Source organism: Lissotriton vulgaris, chromosome 12 (genome assembly GCF_964263255.1).
Source record: "Lissotriton vulgaris chromosome 12, aLisVul1.2, whole genome shotgun sequence".
NCBI classification, from domain to species: Eukaryota; Metazoa; Chordata; class Amphibia; order Caudata; family Salamandridae; genus Lissotriton; species Lissotriton vulgaris.
This window is the reverse complement of record NC_141700.1, coordinates 414680920-414702872: the sequence shown is the minus strand read 5'-3', so window position 1 is coordinate 414702872 and position 21953 is coordinate 414680920. Positions and strand designations below refer to the sequence as shown.

At 43.8% G+C, this 21953-nt stretch overlaps 1 protein-coding gene across 1 annotated transcript in view; it reads right to left on the bottom strand.

Moving 5' to 3' along the window:
* FTO (FTO alpha-ketoglutarate dependent dioxygenase) overlaps positions 1-21953 on the bottom strand; it is a 1722050-nt gene that overhangs the window by 584510 nt on the left and 1115587 nt on the right. The window lies entirely within an intron of this gene.

Sequence of the window (21953 nt, the reverse complement as noted above, 5' to 3'; positions counted from 1 at the left end):
GCAACGCATAGGGGATTATTTTACATCGCAAAGGCACTCTGAATCATCATACATTACATTGTTTTTCTCATAAATGAACTGTATACAAAGAATGTGTGACAGTATTCCGCAAGCCAGAATCAAGCCATGCCTTCACAGCGCCGTCATTAGAACAAATGCATCTTTAGTGCGCATTCGTTCAGCACGCAAGTCGTAATAATAAACTGCCTTAGTGGGGTGCTGGATTTTGGAATAGGTTAATTTACTATTCCATCTCCAGCATGCGCAACCGTAGGGAAGGTGTTTGACTTTATATTCAACACCATTCCACCAATGCACCACCAAGGCAAGATGTTATGACGACTTGCGTGCTGAACGAAAGCGTACTAAAGACGCATTTGTTCTTTTGCTGGCACTGTAAAGGCGCAGCGGGATTCCGGCTTCGGTCTGAAGAACGTTTCGAAAAGTGATATTTTTTGTTGTTTTCACTGCAGATACTTTGTAAAAGCTTTAGTCATTTCTTAAAATGAAAGAAGCCAGACCTATTGGCTTTTTTAATGCTTTTTAAGTTTGACAAGTGATAGGGCTTACCATTCATGGAAAAATGGTACATTCTGTACATATTCGAAGAGGCTTGGTTCGGTCTCCTCAGGCCATTGGCCGCCTTGGGAATCTATTTCCTTATTTACCTTCAAAGCTCATCTCAAGAAGCAACGCAGCTACTCAGACCAACCATTCTAACAAGCACCAGAGAGTTGCTGTAAACCCAGCCTCCTGTATAAAAACTGAAGTGAACTGAAGGGTGTCTGCATAATCCCACTTGCTTCTTCTAATTCCTGCATTCCCACAATCATATATTGGCATCATCTGTGCGTTTGGCCTCGAGTACAGCGGTAACATAAAACAATCAGGGGCGGCCTTAGGCATGAGCAAGCTGTGCACCTGCACAGGGCCGCCAAACCCCAGGGGCCCCCACGCCAATATATATCCTTAATATAATAATCCTCTGAGGATGGATACATATTTGCGTGGCGGCCCCTGGCAGGGATATGGCGGCCTCCGGCTCTGTTCCACTTCCAAACACCCTGACCCCCCCTCTTCACTGGCCTCCGCGCCTGTGTTCCTCCTGGTTCCGGATTGGCTTCTTTTTTTCCCTACCCGCTGCTGGCCACGTTGTGTGTCACAATACCCTCCTCCTAAATTTTATTGTTCTGAGACGAATTCGGAAGAGTAGGAGCAGCCGCAGGTACTGGCGATCTAACGCCTTTTCTGGACGTTTTATTAAAACACCTTCCTGAGCTCCGGGGGTTCTACCCCGCCCGAACCCCCTACCTACGCTCCCTGCCCAGGGCCGCCATGAGCCTAGAGCCACCCCTGAAACAATGCGTGGCACGGAAATACAAATGTTAACATTTTTAAATGAATACTGTATATTTGTTGTGCAGAACGGAACTTTGTAAACTTTCATTGCACAGTGGGACTTTGCTAGTAAAAATGTTTGAGTTAATCAGTGAAAAGTTCATATTAGATTTTACAGGAGTCAAATGTATTCAGACTAAGTAAAACCACAAAGCTAATCCGAACAGCCAACATTATTTTAAAAGATGTTTATGAACATATGTAGCACTTGGATTCAAAGTTTAACAGTGTCATGTTTGAGATTGTTTTTGCCATGTAATCCGCCAACAGAACACAAACCAGACATTTTGCATTAGTGCTCGAGTCTCATGTAAGTGAATTACCGAAAAGAAATGAAGACGAGGGCAGAAAAGAGCACTTGGTAAAGGTTGGCTTGTGACTTCAGCACCCAAGAATGTCTGACATCGCCTCAGTTCAGTTACAACAAACAGAACCAAGAACAAAAAAAGAACACATGCTTACAATGTACTGAAGAAACCAAAATATGGGAGTTTAGCAGCAAAGAGGCAGAAAAATGAAAAACCCTTTCTCATGTTGACTTGCTATTATTATTTTGTTGGAACTACCAGGCTTTATAACACTTGAAAATATGAAACTGAACAGAATGACGTTTCTAGAAATGCCTATCTGAACCAAATAACAGTGACTTCTGAAATCCACAGTAGCACCGTATCTCCTAAATCAATCGGATCCTTTTCTGCTCAGCTCCTTATAAGACTGCTAAATGTACTTTTAAAACAAAAGGCAAGACTATAAATGGGTGCCTTCGTGCCACTTGTCTATTTTATAGCTACAGATGTTAAACATAAGGTTATGCACTGGTATACCCTTTACGTGGGTACAGCTAAGCCCTAAAACCGGGCTGCATTTTGCATCTGTATATGGTTATATATAAAGTGAAAGGCACCTCAATTTACGTCAGAAGCAACTATATTTTGCTCGTCGAAACCCTGATCCCTACATTGTACATTGTAGGTGATAGGGTTTTTTCAGAATTGCTCTAACCTTGGGGTCTATTACAATAGCGGGCGGATCGCCATTCCTCCCCACCTGCCTCCCATTTCCCCCTGCCATATTACGATGGCATGGGGACCCCGGCGGACGGAAAGACCGTCCGCTGGTCTTCCGCCCAAGGGGCTGAATATGGTGGCGGTGTCTGCAAGACACCGCCATCCATATTACAATACAGGCGGAGATGTGCCTTTCCATGGCAGCGTTGCCGCCATGGAAAGGCATGCAGTTCCTGCATGTGGGGGCCCGTTGCAGGCCCCCAGGGTGTTGGGGGGTGGAGGGGGCACACATTGGTGTGGACAAGGTGGCAGGCACCACACGGTGCCTGTCACCTTGTGCATGCCAATGCACAAGGTGCATCCACAGCATTGTGGCGGGCGGTGCTGTGAGCACCACCCACCACAATGTTGTTGATGGGGGATGTCACCGCCACTGTGGCATCCAAATTAGCAGTGCAGGACCGCCGCACCATTGGCGGCCGGTCCCAGCACCGCTAGGGTGGCGCACGAAAGTCCGCCCGCCATCCTAATTGACCCCTCGTTTGCAGAAAGTGTGCAGATGAGGTATAAAAAATAAATTAAAGGTTAGTGAGAAGTCACCATGTTACAGCTTTCTGAATATTTACAACATTTTGCCAAGGTCCTCTCCATCCCTCAATCTCTTCTTTGGGAACACCAACTTTGAACTAAGGACGCCAAAACCCCGCTTGATTTGCAGATTTTTAGCAATCTTTAAAGCAACTTGTATTCGTAAATGTCCACTTATTCTGAGAATCAATCACAAATGCAACTTGTGTTGACTCGAGTGACATAAAAACCGCATGTGAAGGCGGCTGCCGGTTCATTTGCACTTTCCCTCTTTGGTGCTTCAGCCTGTGTGTAACCTGTAGGTGGGGAGGCCGCAGCTCTCAGATGTGAGCGCAAACAGGGCCTCGTCTGGGAGGTGTGGCACGCCTTCAACTGTAAACATGAAGTCTTTGAACTTAGCGCGGGGCTGTGTGAACACTCGAAAAATATGTAGACTTGTGAGACGTATTTAATTTGGCTAATAATTATTCAGTTATAAATGGTGCCTTCATAATTGTCAATCTTTTAATCTGTACCCGGCTTGTGTTTGAAGCCATAGCAAATAACAGAAAATGTTGGGCGAAATGTAACTAACTGAGCCTTCTTAAGCGTACTGACAAAATAGTGCAACTAAGCTAACACAATTCTATGACACGGCCGCCTCGAGAGGAGCAGACATCGCTGAAACACGGAAAGGCAATCTGGTCAAGTGGTTATTTTTTATTTATTTTTGCTGTTTCATACAGCGCCTACATGACCAGAGGTATATGAGAGCTTTAGAAAAAGTACTAGTAACATTACAGCAATTTAGGACAAAAAAAGATTTCAGCTGCGGGCACGCTCAGGACTTTTGTGGGATGAAAAAACTGGGGGGAGGGGGCCTCTCAAAGGGGCGTGGCCGATATAATTAAGGGCGTGGTTTAATACATAAGCTAAAAAAGATGTGCTTAGGATAGTGTGCCGCCCGACTGGTGTTTTGCTGTTTCTGTCATTGCAACCAGATATATGATTCCACGAGTAACATTATACAAGCCAGGACTATTGGCTTTGCTAATGGTTGTTAGTTGCAAAAGACATGTACGCAACAACTATGGCTTCGTCCTTTGTTGTATATAATATGGAAAATGCTTCAGTTCCTAAATGATGAGACAGTGGAAGAACTAAAACCTGCCTCTTTGAAGTCACATCAAAGGCTTTGAAGGGTGCTCCTGCTGCAGAGGTGAGATTTTTTATTTCACCCTGACGGCAAAAATGGAGAGACCAAAACTGCCGGTACTGAGCACTGGCAGGACCCGGCGCACTTAAAGCCCTGGGCCCAATATAAACCTACTACAGCTTATGGAGAGAAAATGGATTCTATCATAAAGTGACAGAGACATATAACGCTAAGTAGGTGTTTTTTGGAACAGAAGGAGTTTTGAGTTCTTTTAGCAAGTATTGATTGAAGACTGTGAGCATTTCTGGAGGGATGGACTTCTATAGTTTGTCTGCACGTCCATAAAAACATCTGGAGGGGTTTAATTGTTTCTTGAAATAAGGATATGGAACTGTCAAGAGAGCTGCTGTCCCCTGCCCCCTCCACCTACTCCCTTGATGTTGTTAGTTTTTGATCCAGGTGTTTCAGGGTGGACCAATGTAAGGATTTGTGTGTGATGCAGGCTTTTGTAAATAAGCTTCAAGCTTCCCTCTGTAGCCAGTTCAGAGTAATGATACCTTGAGTATTTTTCCTTCCATGCCTGTGTACGTTTTGGTGTCTAATTTGAGCAGGCTTTCTCCATTTTAAAGGATAATTGTATAGTTTTCAGCTAAGATATTATTCAAGATCGCTGTATTGGAAACCCTCAGTGGTTTTTTGGTAATCCCTACTGGTTCCTGGGGCGTTATATTTGGACTCTTGCTTGAATCCGTTTGAGAGGAAAGTAGAGTGGTAGGTATTCGGGAACAAATTTGTTTTTCCTTACAGTTTTTATTTTGTGACCCTGAGAAAAATGGGTATAATTTAGTTACAATGTTCGCTTTGAGCTCCCTAATTTTATTTCTTGTTTTTCTTTCTCTCTTTTTTTGTCTTCTGGCTAGAAATTATGTTTTTTGTTCACTCAAAACTGCCTTTGAATACAATATCTCACCTGGTTCTGTAATCTCAATTTTTCCTGTAATCAATAACTCGCTGGAGTTGATAATTCCTGACCCGTTGTTTAGTGCTGCTGGTAACGACTGATCTTTTATAATTGTTCCAGGTTGGGTTTTATCCGTTGGAGCACTAATCAAGCGTTTGTTGAGGCAGATGACCGGTTACAGGCTTAGTTTGTCTAATATAGGTCCGCAGGCACATACAGAGTCAGCTGGAGGGTATATGGATTGTACTCTAGTTATTAAATTAGTTAGGTTATCCATTTTTGAATTTATTCCGGCAATATAGGAGGCCATGACATTCATTACATCAATTTGAATGTCTAACTTATCGGACTGTAAAATCAGCGTTTTTGTTGATGCTTGAAGAGCAGTCAGCATCGAAACGATAAGATCCGTCGGAGGCCAGATACTAGCCCTGTTATCAATTGGACCAGGGGGCCTTGCCTTTGTCCAAGGTCTTTTCTCTGGCCCTGTTCCCTCGTGAACTAGTAGACCTCTCCTTTTCCTGTACTGTAATGATACCTGGAGCAATGTGCGCAAACCTTCTGACGTCTGAGATTAATCTCGGTGCACCACTGATGACTGCCTTCATTGGAGCTAGGAGTTTTTGGGAATACCAGCAACGGTAGAAGTGGGCGGGGACGGAAGGGCACGGCGTGCCCCTACTTCTATAAATAATTTCAGCCCGTTCCCCTACTTCTTTCTTTGAAAAAAGCATCCCGGGACGGAGAGAATGGTCCTACTAAAAACGTAACTTTTTTTCCAGCTTCCAGGGGTTGCTCGCATTCTCTGTTGAACTCCAGAGGCTGCAGCAGCCCCTCCCTGAGCTCGCACAGACTGCGGTCAGACCCATTGTCATTCCGATTGAGGTTGATTATCTCCTTTAAAATGACAATGCGCCCGCCCGCTGCCTGCCTTTAGCATATGCCAGCGAGATCTGCATGAGGTGTCTCTGGTATCTGGGTGCAGGCCATGGATCGTTGTGCAACAAGTATACGAGATGGGTCCACAAATGTGTAATCAAAACTTTAAAACAATCCCGCTGGGGCGTGAGAGGTGCGCTGTGGGCAGTGTAATCTGCTGTTTGGAAAACACAACCCTGACGTCCACGACGCTGAGGAGGCGAGAAAAAGCATTACATTCGATCAAGCTATTTTTATAGACAGTATACTTGTAAAACACTTGTGGCTGTCAAAGGCGTGCCCGAAGGTGCTTGCTTCTTCTAATGCGTTTTATGGAATATATATTTTGCTTAGTGCTCTAAGCTGTGTTTTTATAAGTGTGTTTTGCTGCTCGGTACGTGATGTATTAAAGGGGAAATCCGGCGAATATTACATTAGTCTCAACACCCAGCAGACGTAATTGAACAAGGGAACATCGTGGGATGCCTATTGTTGGGGATTGTTCGAAATACAGGTCTTGATAAACAGAACGGGGTTTTCCTTTAAACTGCCAGACCCCTTTAACTGGAGGACAACGTGATCTTAAGCCCTCCTCTGCGATCCTGTGGCCTTTAAGGTGTGAGGCTCTGCTCAGGGGAGAAGCCAGAAAATCAAAATGCCCCGAACTTTGAACTACACTTATAATGGCAAGCAGCATGTGATGAGAGTGTCCATTGCACTCCCTAAAAGAGCGGCCTTAACTGCTCCATCCAACCAAGGGAGTAGTCAGAAAATTAGAATGCCCCCCATTTTGCAGTAAACCTCTGATGCACACCAAGCAAAATAAGTAAATGTGCCCGTCCTCCACTCGAAGAAGTGACAGGGACAGGAGAAGGGACAGGAGAAGGAGAAGTGAAGTGAAGGGACAGGAGAAGGAGAAGTGACGGGGACAGGAGAAGGAGAAGTGACGGGGGCAGGAGCAGTGAACGGGGCAGAAGTGAAGGGACAGGAGAAGTGAAGGAACAGGAGAAGTGAAAGGACAGTAAAAGTGAAGGGACCGGAGAAGGCGAAGTGACGGGACAGGAGACGGAGAAGTGACGGGAGAAGTGACGGGACAGGAGAAGTGACAGGGGCAGGAGAAGTGACGGGTACAGGAGAAGTGACGGGGACTGGAGAAGTGAAGGGACAGGAGAAGTGAAGGGACAGGAGAAGGAGAAGTGAAGGGACAGGAGAAGGAGAAGTGACGGGACAGGAGAAGGAGAAGGGAGGGACAGGAGAAGGAGAAGTGACGGGACAGGAGAAGGAGAAGTGAAGGGACCAGGAGAAGTGACGGGACAGGAGAAGTGACGGGACAGGAGAAGGAGAAGTGACGGGACAGGAGAAGTGACAGGACAAGAGAAGTGACGGGACAAGAGAAGTGACGGGACAGGAGAAGTGACGGGACAGGAGAAGTGACGGGACAGGAGAAGTGGCGGAACAGGAGAAGTGACGGGACAGGAGAAGAAGTGAAGGGACACGAGAAGTGAAGGGACAGGAGAAGTGAAGGGACAGGAGAAGGAGATGTGAAGGGAACAGGAGTAGTGAAGGGGACAGGAGAAGTGACGGAGACAGGAAAAGTGACGGGGACAGGAGAAGTGACGGGACAGGAGAAGTGACGGGGGCAGGAGAAGAGACTGGAGCAGGAGAAGAGACGGGGGCAGGAGAAGAGACGGGGGCAGGAGAAGTGACGGGGGCAGGAGAAGTGACGGGGGCAGGAGAAGTGACGGGGGCAGGAGAAGTGACGGGGCAGGAGAAGTGACGGGGGCAGGAGAAGTGACGGGGGCAGGAGCGGTGACGGGGGCAGGAGCGGTGACGGGGGTAGAAGAAGGACTGTTCCCATTGGGCGCAGAATCTAGACTGATTTGCATATGGCTGGGTCCAAACTGGAATGGCATGGTGAGCAAAGAAACAATGGATTTAGGCCCAGATCTCTGTACTGGGGTGAATGTATGATATTGTTCTGCATTCAGTTGTTCTTTTTGCTATATTATGTTTGAGCAGCTAGCTGGCGACATGAATATGAAGGAGCCTTTGTGGGTTTCCGTGAGTCTAGATTCTCCTGAAGAGTCCCTTTCTCTTCTGAGCCTTGCTTAACACATGTGTACAGGAGGAGCCCTGTATTCATGACCTCAATGTTTGAAACGAAAAATAATCATGGATTTCTGAACATTGAGTAAAAGCATTAAGGTAACATGTTGTTCCTGCTTATATTTCACACACTTTACATAAACCTGTATTCCCTATGACTGTTTGCTTTTTCCTGAATTAAACCTCAAACATGTTTATCCATTGTTTTAATTAAATAACGTTATAAGCTGTAACTGGTCAGTGAAATGCTAAACGTACTAAAAATTGGTATGTTTTGCTATTTCTAGCCACGCCCCTGACTCCGCCCACTGATTCAATCTTTGGTTATTCCTGCCCCCTGATTTTCCACTCACAGTTCCCCTACTTTTTTTTCCCCACTTCGACCACTGAATACCAGTGACAAGCACATTTAGAATAGTCAGGTCTAGAGATGCTGATCTGATGACCTAGTAAGTTATTTGTACCTCGAATGTTTAAGAAAAACTGCCATTATGAACAAAGCACCTCTTTGCCTTAAGTTTCAAGATGTAAATAAGTGTAATGTAATGAAAAGGCAGTACAATGTGCTATCTAGTAATGTCTCGCTAATGGTGACAATCCCGCCCACACATCTGATGTTGCAGTATGGACACTGCAGGAAGCTGCTTTGTGGAACCACATTAAATGGCCAAGAGAGGATACAATGTATGCAGTAAATAGCCTAAGAATCGATTGTTGTAAGGCGAAGAGAGCACCCGAGCTCTAAAAATTCTTAACCAGCACTGTGCCCATCACCTCCGTTTGGATTGCAAGGAATAGCGTATGAAGTAGACAATGTTGTAGGCCATCTGTGCCTACAAGAATCATCGTTAGATACTCCTCGCTCTCTTATTGGGTTAAAAGAATGTATTACTTAGGCATTTCAACAAAACCAGTGGTAGGGCCAGGGGGAGGTGCGTGCTGGTAAAGAATCTCTAATTATTTCAATTTTAGGTCCTCAGAAATGGGTATAAATAACCCTGATATACCAGAGGGTGTAATTAATGGATTTCTCCAATCAAGGTGATCAGCATTCTCTTGTCTTATTGAATATTTATCTTCACCCTAAGCCTTCAGAGAATTGGGACTCTATTTCCCACTGAACAATAATAGCGAGTCAGAACCTTATCGATGTAGCAAATTATGTGACTATGAATGAGAATTTCAATTAAAATCTCTGCTAGAATCTGAAAAAAGGGGACTACACTGAATCGGGAGGAGTTAGGGATATCTTCTATCCTCTAAGATACAACAAAGGATGGAACCAATGGTGAAAATAATAAACCTTCTACATTGTTTCAAATTGCATTCAATAAATGGCCCACCTTACATCGCTATTAAACACTGAAGAACGTTCTCAGATTATACATTTAATTATCTCCCAATGCTTCATTGCTGTTTCTTATTTAAGATTCAGTCAAGTCTGAAGAGAGTGCTAATGTCCTTCGAATTACAGTACTTACCGGGCATTATTCCTCAAAGTACAAATCATCAGGCAGGCATGGGGAGCTTTTCAGATTGATGGGTGCACAGGTTAAAACGGGAACCTAAACCACCAAACAACTTTTTTATGCTGCAACAAGTAATGACACATAAATGAATGCAGGGCACTGGAAATTGTGAGGGGAGATATTCTGAGGACATATGGGTAGGAGAAGTGGACTCCGAGTATATTCAAATAATGAGAGACGTGGGTTACACCAAAACATGATCAAATACATACACAGACAGAAAATAGTACAATTAAATTAAAAACATCATTAGACCCTCAAATACATCTTATGCTCATGAAAATGAAACTAATAACTTGTACACAATTGTTCAATCAACGGAAAAGTGTTAACTTTTCAGTCTTGTTCAGCAAATTGTTTAGAACCCTCATCTGTATAAATGTGCTAACCCAAATGCATTTGTCTCAGTGCACAGTATGACAGCATATTGCACCACAGAATGGTATCTGTGACCATGTATCCTTTAGAATTTCATGACAAGAACTTCAGAAAATTGGATCAAATTCCTCACATCCGCCTCACTAAGTCTATTTTGTATTACTCTTGCCAGTTTAGCAATGTTTATTGTGCACAAGGAGTTTGCTAAATTGTTGAAACTGTTGCATTCAGGACACAATCAGAGGATCAAAAGCCAAAATAGCTCTTCAAGTAAATATACTCTAGACTTCGTAATAAACCCACCCTCATATCCCTGAGTGTCAAGACATTATTCGCAGTGATTACCAGCCACTGCAGAATGAAACCAACAGCCTTAGCCGCCACCACCTTGTCAAGAAGAAAATAGCTAATTAGAGATATCAACGTTTTGAGGAAATCGCCAAACATTCCGGACTGCCCGGAAAAGGTTTTTAATCTGGAAAAATGTATAGGAAACAGTCTAAGAACGCACAATGTCTCACTGGGAGTATGATTGTGTGCTGGGGATGACACTATAGCTCTGTTTGGCAAAATATTCTTTTTGAACCTCCCATAATTATTCACTGTTCCTACACACCATTCTGGCCCTATTATCGATCTTATTTTTCCAATTCCCATATGCTTCTTAGGGATCCTTGATCCTTGTTATGGTCAGATCGTTCACTAATTAAATTTCATTGGCTGGTTGGCATCAAATCTGATTGGTGCTGTTCGTTCACTTCCTACTATTATTGGGTTTGACATGGAATCATTCCTAATAATTTTAGGAATTTGATGAACTCGTTCAATGCCCACCTTGTCAAGCAGCCCTGAGCATGACACCGAAGTGGTTGATTGTTGGTTCCTGACGGTGCCTTACAACGCTCTCAGAGAGCTAAAATATTTACTGTAGCTCCCTCAGTGCATTGTAAGTCTTGAACCTGTGGCCCTTAGGTTCTCTTGTTTACCCAGGCTTGAGCCATGGAAAAGAGTGCTTGTAAAAAGGCTGAGAGACTGTGGTGGAGCCATTAACATTTGGAGGATAATGAAAGCTACAGAGGAAATACAATTTGGCAATTAAGTCAGCTAAAGCTTCGCTCTTCGAAAAAACTAAAATTCTGCGGCCACTAATGGGCCACGGGAGATTTTTTTTAAATTGTGAAGAGAATCTTATCACCTCTGGCTTGAAGTTGTGGAATTACACCTTTCAAAAAATGTGTAATAGGCTACCAGTGTTCTTCGAGGATAGAATGTCTAAGTGTAAGAATTTTACATTGAATAAGCTTTTCAATAATTCTTTATTAACTGCCACTATACCTTCCAGCTGGAAGTAGGATAAACTGGTCCCACTTTAAAAAAAATCTCTGCAGACCCTTATATTCTGTCAAATTTCAGACATGTTTCTCTTTTCCCTGCAATCTCCAAAACCCTCGAGAAGCTGATAAACAGGCAGCTGTCTCATTATCTGGAGATCAACAAGTTGCTGCATCCCGGTCAATCTGGCTTTTGCCTAAAACACAGTACTGAGACAGCGTGACTTGAAGTGACTGAAAGCATTTAGCCGACCAGCCCGGCAGAGTGCCATTGATTTTACTTCATCTCTCTATGGGGGTCATCACCATGTTGCATGAGCTTCTCCTGCAGTGCTCAAATTTCATGGAGCTGGTGGTCCAGCTCTTGAAAGGATTCAATTGTTCTTGAAGAATCAAGGTCAATCTGTTTGGCTGGCCTCATATTCTCCAAGATCAAAGCCCCTCTTACTTGGGGTGCCGCAGGGCTAGGTCTTCAGTCCAACTTGTATTCAAGTTTATTTGGTCCAGTTATAATAATTCCCTTGGTAGAATCTTTTGGCTTTAAGATGGTGTCTTATGCTGATGACACCCAGCTTCTCCACTTTTTGAGAGGGGGGTGATATGTGCTATTGCCCTCTTATATCCTGCCTCTCAGCAGTTTTGTAATGGCTTGGGGCCTGACTCCTTATGTGTATTATGGATAAGACTGAGATTCTTTTATTCTGATATTTTCATAAGGATTGGGGGCCTAGGTCTTGGCCTGACAGGGCCTGGCCTCTGCCATCACCCTCAATCATTGTAAAAAATCTATGGATGAGGTTTGATAATCTTCTATCCTTTCAACTGCAGTTTACAGGGTGGTGGGAACAAGCTTTGAAGTGATTCGGGCCCTAAAGAAATTCCTTTTTATTCCTCGTTCATCTTCTAGGAAGAAGGTGGTTCATGCCCTTATAACATCAAGGCTGACTATGTTAATGGCATTGCCAATCATCTGATTTCTAGACTGCAGGTTGTTCAAAATGCTGCAGCTCGGCATATTCTTAGGCCTCCACCTCAGAAGCTCATGTCTCCTTATTTCTGCTTACTGGACTGGCTACCTGTAAAGAACAGAATTCTCTACAAATCTCTAGTTATGGCTCACAGGGCCTTTTTCATGCCTGGCCCTTAGTACCTGACAAGACTGTCAGTACTCTCTGGTTAGAGCTTTATGATCCTCTCAGCCATTTCTGGATGTGGTTCTTGGGGTCAGGCATGTCAGAAGGGGTGGTCGCTCCTCCTACCTGGCCATGAAGGCCTGAAATCAGCCCCCGCTTGAACTTCACTCTCTAAGCTCCAAGTCCATTTTCAGGAAAAAAAGTAAAACCTGGCTATTTGCACTGGTTTAATTGTCTTCCTACTGTTAATCATTAGTGTCGGACACTCCTAGGAGCATCTGTGCTCTTTATATAAGCATTTCCTTCATTCATTCACGTGTAGAGCCAGTAGGCAATAGTTTATGAAATGTAGAAATGTGGAGATCAAAGGACTGGAGAACACCTCAATGCAGAGGAATAGTAATAATGTGCCAGAGAAGGTCTTGTTAAAACACACTTCTTTGTGAGTGAACAAACCAGCAACTTGGGAAGGAACGCAATCCACCGTAGAACAGTTATGTGTTTCTGACAGGGACTGTAATATACAATTTCAAAAGAACTTCTGGAGTGGGAGAGGGCTCCACGCCCAAATGGTCCTCCAGTTAATCTTTTTAAACTAGATCCTAATTACTAGTTCAGATGGTTATTTCCTTTATTACAGCAGCCCTTCAAGTACAAGTACTACTTGATTTTTTTAAGGGAATCCATACTACACCAGACATTAGAAAGGGGCTACTTGAGGAGCACTTCTATCACAATATAGCACTGTTAGATGGAAATCTACCTTAATGCATTCTACTCCTAAAGGACATGGGTGCTACGTCATATTGATGCCATCTATTTCTAATATATCAAAGGAGATTTTGACTGAAGCGTAACACCATGGACAACACCCTGGCCTATCTCTTATGGCCCTTCACTCCTATACTTAAGAGGAGCAACTGTTTGCATATTAATTAGATTACAAAGCAGATCTTGACAGTAGTGGGGGGGGGGGCTACTTTCGTTGAAAAAAGTAAGACAGGGAATTCTCCATTTGTTTTATATGCCTCTTGGGCCTTTATACATGGACCTGGGTATCGGTTTAGTTAGAGCTGAATATGTGTACTTGTGGAGAATTCATAAAACCCAACGGCTGAAGTAGGGCAGCATATTACCACTCCTACTTCACAGCCAGTATGCAGCAGATATCCCATTGGTAATTCCCCAATTCTAAATTCTCTAGGCAGTGCAGCAGCTGTGTCTCTTGTCACAGTGGTAATTCCTCATTCTCAGTCCTCTAGGCAGTGCTGCTAGCTGCTTTTCTAGTCCTGTTGGTCATTTTTCATTCTAAGTGCTCTAGACAGTAGCTGCTAGCTGCTTCTCTGGTCGCATTGGGAATTCCTCATTCTGAGTCCTCTACACAGTGCTGCAGCTGTCTCAGGCCATACATCCACTACACACCAAACCAAAACACAAAGAAAATACATTGTCATTTACAGCGCCGATAGCTCGAACTCTGACAAATGCTAGACCTATTGCATTGCAAATGCTTGTTTAGGGCTGGCAATAGTCAAGACTTCTTGATTTTAATATTCTTATTTGTATACTCTGGTGGGCTTTCAGCCAGCCATCTTAATCAATTAGTCAGTTATTGTCTCATTTTCATTTTTCTTTCATCCACTGCAGCATACAACTTGGAGGTGTTTCAGCCCACTGCAGCCATTTGCTGATTTCTCTGTGAGTGATGGCGCTCTGCCCTTTCACAACTCACAAGGAGCACATCCACGCACAAAGTAGTATTGATAAAGCCAAAAGGCTGGCAGCCGACGTCAGACTTGTGCCTTTGCTGGTGCTTGTTCCTGTAGTGCCTTCGGTGTAAAAACATATTAAAAGTGATTTCAATGTCTAGCGAGGCCTAAATGTATTTGAAGTTTACATTGAATTTCCTATGCAGATTCATGCGCAGACATGGGATGTTTATTGTTCAACTGTTGTCATTCTAGGAGCTTAAGTTGAGGTCTTCTCTTTTTGCTCTGCATTTCCATTTACTTTAGTGAAGAAGTAAATCCCATTAAATGTAGCTGCTGAATTGGAAGTAGCACACTGTTGACAGTGCGCCTTTTCAAAGTGTAAATGAATTCCCTATAACTCTGTTTTGGCCTGAGGCTGGTTTTGTACATGAACTCATCTTTAAAGTATCATGAAAAGCATTGTGCTGCACGTGGTGATAAAACTTTGTGAAATATAGCATTTCTGGAAATGTAACTGTCATTTTGCTTGCTTACTTCGTGAAGTGTTGTATGCAGCATGCACGAAATCACAAATGTATAAAACATGGAACTTGTGATCACTTTATCCTATGCACCTTCCGGGCTTTTGTAACTATGCTTTCCCTGCCTTTTACACAAGCTCTAGCAAGTATTTAATTACAATTTTCTTTAGTAAAGACCTTGCCTCCTCTTTTTTAGGTCTGGTGTAGGTGCCTTTTGAATTTACTACAATTATATGCATATTATTCTTATTTATAGGGTCTTCAGCCAGGTCTCTTCATTCATTGGTGAGATATTGTGTAATTCACATTGTCGTCCGGCCACTACCGCATGGGGCAGTGGTTCAGCCCACTTCAACCACTGGCTGACTTCACTGTAATTGGCGGCATTCTGCCTTTACCCAAGAAGCACATACACAGACAAAGTAGTTCCCCTAACTGCCAGGGGCTACTATGATAATGTGTGCCTTTTGAGACCAAAAATATTTTTTGCTTGACACCAATGTTTTTTGTTTTAGATTGGTAAGGTCCCAGCAGTTCCCCAATAATAAAGTTTTTCAAAAACATGACATAATAACTATCGACAATGACAAAAGGCTGGTGGCAAATACCAAACTTGTTGGCTTTGGCAATGGTATTAGCAATAGAAACGCACTAGGTTAAACTCCATCAAGAGCAGTCATTGGAAATATTAGGAACACTGCACCGCACCCCTTTAACACTGCTCTCCATCCCAGCACCTGTGTGCTCAACTGCTCCAGGCAGCTCATAGCAACCCCCATAACTTTGCTACAAGCTGATCCATAGGAGTCACTAGGGCTAAAGGTAAAGTCTACCCTCTCTTGTCATTAGTAATGCCTTCATTTTGGAAACAATAGGCCTCAATTATGGGGGTTTTTTCCGAAGGGCAGCGCAGTAGGCCTTGCTGCTGTACTGTCTTGTACTGTCTGGGCCAGGGACAGACTGATTTGCATATAGCCAGGTTCTGAGCTGGGATGGTGCAGTGAGATAAATAACGGTGACGGATCAAGCCCTGATCTTTGGACTGGGTAAGAGTGGTCTGCTTAATTCAGACTCTCTGTTCATCACCACCCCCTTTTCTGAATCGTTTATGGCCACAATAGGTGTGGCAGGGTATACTCAGACATGAGTCCCTTTCTCACTGCACCATCAGGATTCAAGCAAGCCGGGCCGAAGACGGCTGAAATGCCAGAATCCTTTCTGGTGAAGAATTGGCTTGGTAGTTTAGTCTGCCCTGTTCCCATGATGCACTGGGCCAGGGACAGACTGATTTGCATATAGCCAGGTTCTGAGCTGGGATGGTGCAGTGAGATAAATAACGGTGATGGATCAAGCCCTGATCTTTGAATTAAGCAGACCACTCTAACCCAGTCCAGACACTCTGTTCATCACCACCTACTTTTCTGAATCGCTGTACTGTCTTACGGCACAAGGAAAGGGCAGGAATGCGCCGTATTTATTAGATACGGTGCATTCCTGACCTTTTCCCTTGCGGCGGTGCACAATGGGCTGCTGTGCGCCAACGCATGCACCTCTGCACCATGGTGCAAGTGTGCCTGCGTTGAGGGAAACCTTCCTGCACAAAAACAATCACAAGAGGCATTATCCTCCTTCTATATGTGCTGCAGAATTCAGCACACATAGAAAGAGGAAAATCGAAGAGAAATAAAGATATTTCCCCTCGGTGTGCCTCCGTTTTTGGTGCCGCCTCAGACTTACGATTTCTCATAAATCTGGGGCAGTGTCAAAAAGCCATAGATGTGGATGGCAACACCCCCAGCAACACCCATGGAATGCCCCTTTCATGCAGTTTTCCGCGTAAAAGGGGCACATATTTATAAGGCTATGAAAAGCTGCGTAACATGGCTTTACGTGGCCTTATACATGTCAGTGGCACCTTGCACCACCGGAACATCAAAAAAGTGGTGTTCCAGTGGCGCAAAAGTGCCGGTAGTGACTCATAAATGAGGACCGATGGCTTCAACCAAAACTTGGGATCCATGGTCAATTAAGAGCAAAGTATGTCATCAAAATGTTTTCCTTATAACACCACAAAGTCGTACAAGCTCCTCTTCGAGTCAGTGTTGCACCCACGAGGCTCTGACCTGGAACTCTAACATGCGAATAGAAAGAAACTGGAAGCTAAAACTGCAGCCTGACACTGACCTCATGGTTGATTCTTGGGGATGACACATTGACTGTAAGGTGGAGCATTAAGCTAGAGCATGCCACCTGGATACCTTCCCTGGATAAGCAATGTAGTGTGCCCCTAGAGCAAGCCTGGCATTTATTGGTCACAGAAGATTAAACGTATAGGTTTCTCTGTGGTAGAAGCACGTTTCTCATGGTTGTCTCAATACATAGGTCAGAGGACAACTTTGCTTTTTAAGCTGGCAAGATGGCTTCTAAAACTCCATCTTTTATCAAACAGCATTCCACTGTAGAAATGGATGCTCATTATACAATAGACTGCCCGTTCTCCACTTTACCGCTAGGACCCGTGTACAGCCAACACATTGAAAGCTTTAATTTAGCGGATTGATTGACAACCTAATCATCCAATGCTGGCAATTGGTGTATTATTTAGGAATACTGTGCCACTAGAATACTAGCCTACTGCAGAACCGGAAGATGGTGCAAACCAAGTTGGGAGGAAATGCCCAGGCCTTCAGTCATGTCCGCTGATATCTGCTGCACACTGGCTGCGCTGTGAAGTAGGGGTGGTAATATGCTGCCCTACTGTAGTGTAGTTCCTATATTCCCAATAGGCTCTGTACATTGAAATAAAATACACTATAGATTTGACATAGGACTGAGGTCATTATGTCTCTATCGAGTACATTAAACTTAATTGTGTGTGCCGACTAACTCAGAGGTCACTAGAAACTTTCTCGAATAAACAAGAAGGGATTAGTTTCTGAAAACCGCATAAACATGACAACTTTGTTTCCCCTAAAACCGAAACATATCTTAAGAGTCGTGGAAACAATAGATAACTAGTTCACTCAGCCAATCGTGCATGCTTCATTTCTACAGAGTTGCATAGAAATAGAGAGACGGCGTTTCAATAAAAGGGGTTTATTGAACAGTCTTATTTCTCATGCAAGAGATATGAACTGCTACAATCGTTAGACAGAATGCAAAGTATAATGCGTACAGCGAGAACAGTACTATAAAATAATACTGTAATAGCTTTGTCTGTTACTATGACATGTAAAAATACATACATAAATAACACAGGCTAAAATACTCAACTGGTGCTTCTAAAATATGCCTACCCCAATGTACCTAACCTAGGTCTAGTACCAAGGAAGAAGTAGGTGCTATTTAGCATAAGTTTTAGTTCTGCCAAGAATTGCCAAATGTTTCTCTAGGTTCTTATCAGCTCCATACCTTAGAATGAGAGAGGTTGGCATCTCTTTCACAGGACTCGATTTCCCAACACCCCGCAAGGGGAGTCAGAAACACTGGAGCTGGATTCTCGGCAGAAAGATGACAGCTTCTTGTCAGTACATCAGCTGGAGAGTTGGCTTCCTTCGGCACTTGCTGTAGTGAGCTGCGTCGTGCAAGTAGGTAGTCTAACTGCGCCAAACCACACCGTGCTTTGCTATAGCAAGTGAAGGTATATTTATACCTTGAAGGTGTTTAGGAATGCCAGTACTGACTTAAAAGTCGGGCATATGAACGTCATGGATGAACCCCTAAGGAATAGTTCTTCATGCATAATAATGAGTTTCTTGGAGAAATCAATATACAGACTAGGGGGATTCCCTTCAGCTTAAGAATCTGGTATTCCAAGAAATCGTTGTGACGTGGATGAACGGATGGAAGTAGCCATGCCTGTATTTGGGTAGCATGGACTATGCCTAAATTAAGGACTGGATTTCTATGCCTATATAAGGGCAATGTGAATTATCCCTATATAAGGGCAAGAATCGGGAAATTCATTCGGAATTTAAATCGACATACAACACTACTTCAGCCTTTGGGCTTTATGAATTCTCCACAAGATGGACATGTTCAGCTCTAACTAATACCTTACCCAGGTCCCCGTATAAAGGCCCCAGATGCATCTAAAACAAATGGAGAATCCCCTGTCTTACGTTTTTCAACGAAAGTAGCCACCCCCAACTACTGTCGAGATCTGCTTTGTAGTCCAAGTAATATGCAAACAGTTGCTCCTCTTAAGTATAGGACTGAAGGACCATAAGGGATAGGCCAGGGTGTTGTCCATGGTGTTACACTTCAGTCTAAATCTCATTTGATATATTAGAAATAGATGGCATTCATATGACGTAGCACCCATGTCCTTTAGGAGTAGAATGCATTACGGTAGATTTCCATCTAACAGTGCTATATTGTGATAGAAGTGCTCCTCAAGTAGCCCTTTTCTAATGTCTGGTGTAGTATGGATTCCCTTAAAAAATCAAGTAGTACTTGTACTTGAAGGGCTGCTGTAATAAAGGAAATAAACATCTGAACTAGTGATTAGGATCTAGTTTAAAAAGATTAGGACCATTTGGGCGTGGAGCCCTCTCCCACTCAAGAAGTTCTTTTGAAATTGTATATTACAGTCCCTGTCAGAAAAGCATAACTGTTGTACGGTGGATTGCGTTCCTTCCCAAGTTACTGATTTGTTACCCTGGTCTTGCGAAGGCCCCATACACAGAGATGCTTCCACTGCGGTGGCTCCACGGCTTCCGTCACATGCAGACGGTGATGAATTTGACAGGATGGTTCAACAGTGGCTGTATGGCGGCAGGCGATTTATACTTGAATTTGACCTTTCTCTCCTTCGCTGATGTGAGAGAATGCTATCGGGTCCCAGAGGGCCAATTTTTGCAATACGCAAAAATATTGCACACAGGGCGTAATTTATGGACCACTTTCCCCGAAGAATGTAGTACCTTGTTGATGATCCTTGACCCAGGCTCCTTCAGGGGTCAGATCTCCCGCATGTAAGGGGCTTTGAAGGTGGACCGTAAAGTTGGCATTTCACGGGTCCAGGGCAGATGATCAGTGGACACACCCCTCTTATGGAGGGGGATGGGGTGGGCATTTACACAGTCACAGGAGGTGGAAAGCAAGGCTCGCTTTAAACTCACACAATTCCACTACATGCATCATACATACCTGACCCCACCACCGGTTGGCATGGTTTAACACAGCATTATCGTCAGCATGCCCCCATTGTGGCGTTTAACCCACGACGTTTGCACACATGACATAGGATGGCACCCGACTCCAGATGTACTAGTCGAGAGTCCTGGAGACTATGCGGTAAGCCACAGGAATTTGGGTTGAGGCGACGGTCAAGCACTGTCTTCTCAGAGTTCTACAGGTTCCCAAGTCGAGAAATCGAATGCAACATAAATTTACCCTGCAAGGGCTCATACAAATGATAAATTGCTATCCATTGGAAGCAGCCCGTGACCAGTAGGCTGACTACATGGAGAACTGACATGCGCGAATGGAGCTAGCTGAAGAGCACCGCCTGCCCTTTGTCCGCACTGATGAAAATGCTGACCGAGACTTAGAGACTTGGGGGGTTAGGTTGGAGAAGTTGCCTTCGGCTGAGCAGACGGGTGGGAACACAGGGCCCCGTCCCAGGCGGGGGCCTCCGATACACAGTCACAGACCCCAATATCGGAAGCCTTGACCGATTGACTGTCGCCAGCTGGGGGGGAACAGTCTAGATGTTTGCGTTGAGAGTGGCAATTTGTGCCTTATAGATAATGGTGGGGCAAACTGGGTCATTGGAGGCCCCCCTGGGGGTGGGGTGATGGTTTCATGTGAAAAGATTATTTTAGTGTTTAGAACTCCTACATGCTCGTGTCACCAGATGGTCGCGGACCTGAACAGATGCCTCATGTTAAGGCCTCGTCAATGTTATTCAATGAATTAGGGGTCCATTCTAACGGACAAGGGGGATAAACTCTGATATTTATTGAGCCTGTCTCAACGACTTAGGAATATGTGTAATATGTTACCTCCATCAATCGCTGCCAATGTTTTTCTTTTTGTGCATTAATGACAACTGTTTAATTCATTAGGGATGTACAGCACTTCCAGCACTGTAGATTGTACCTTCCTATGTCATTTGTAGGCCAAGCTCCAGATTGTCCCGGGGGCATTCCTGGTCCAGTGAGGGTACTCGTATGTACAAAACGTTTGCTGTTTTTTATATTGTTCGCACACAACATATTCATGTGTGAGTTAAATATATGCTGATGGCTGTATACCACAATAAAAACAAATTGGAAAAAATATATATATTTTTCGCATTTTGTGCGGAAGTTAATACTCTAGATCATGTGCAAGAGTGAGAGTCCAAACAGCACTATTATAAAGGCATTACATACTTCTTAACACAATGCTTAAGAGTGTAAAAACCATTTACACACTCAGTACAAAACTCACAACCTCAAAACGTGCTCCTGGTTTACACTGTACCTCCCCTACATCAGAGTATGACTTCCTTTACCATAAGCAAATGAAATCTGCAAAGAAGCCTTATGTAATGAGATGAGGTTAAGCAACCTACTCCACCGGGGGAGTGTTTGCAACAAGGCCAACTAAGTTAGAACTTACAAGATAACTCAACAATTCCTAGGACGGTGTGATCCTTATTTTACCATTTTATATGTTGTTTCATTTACGACGGTTTGCGATACGCCTACATAAAAAACGCACAAATAAGAACCTTATCTTTAGTTGGTTGCAAGCTATAACAACAATTATTTTAAACATCCTCGTCGGCTTGATGCCTTCGCTTATGGGTGTAGGGTTGAAAAAATGTTGTTAAACCCCCAATTCATGTGGTTAGAACTTAAAGTTCCTATAAGCCAGAAACTTCCTTTGTGGAATGTGTGAACTAAGTTTGTGTTCGCAGACCGCACTGAAGATTGGAAACACTGATGACGTCACAACAATATAACTCATCAGTGGCAGTTATTGAAAACCTGCAGTTGACTTTGGCAGGACCAGATGGTATATGTTAACCTTTTTGATGTTTACATTGGCCTCACTGACTAAGTTACTGTCATGTCTACCGGAATTAGGCCATTTATGAATTCACCCCATTTGCAACATAATCCCAGCAGTGACTCCTCTGGTAAGGCAGAGGAGCATAGCCCCGCTGGTTCTGAGCAGTGCAACAAAGGAAAACTAAAATAATAATAACAGGATGTTATCATTTTATTTTTCTCCGCTGAA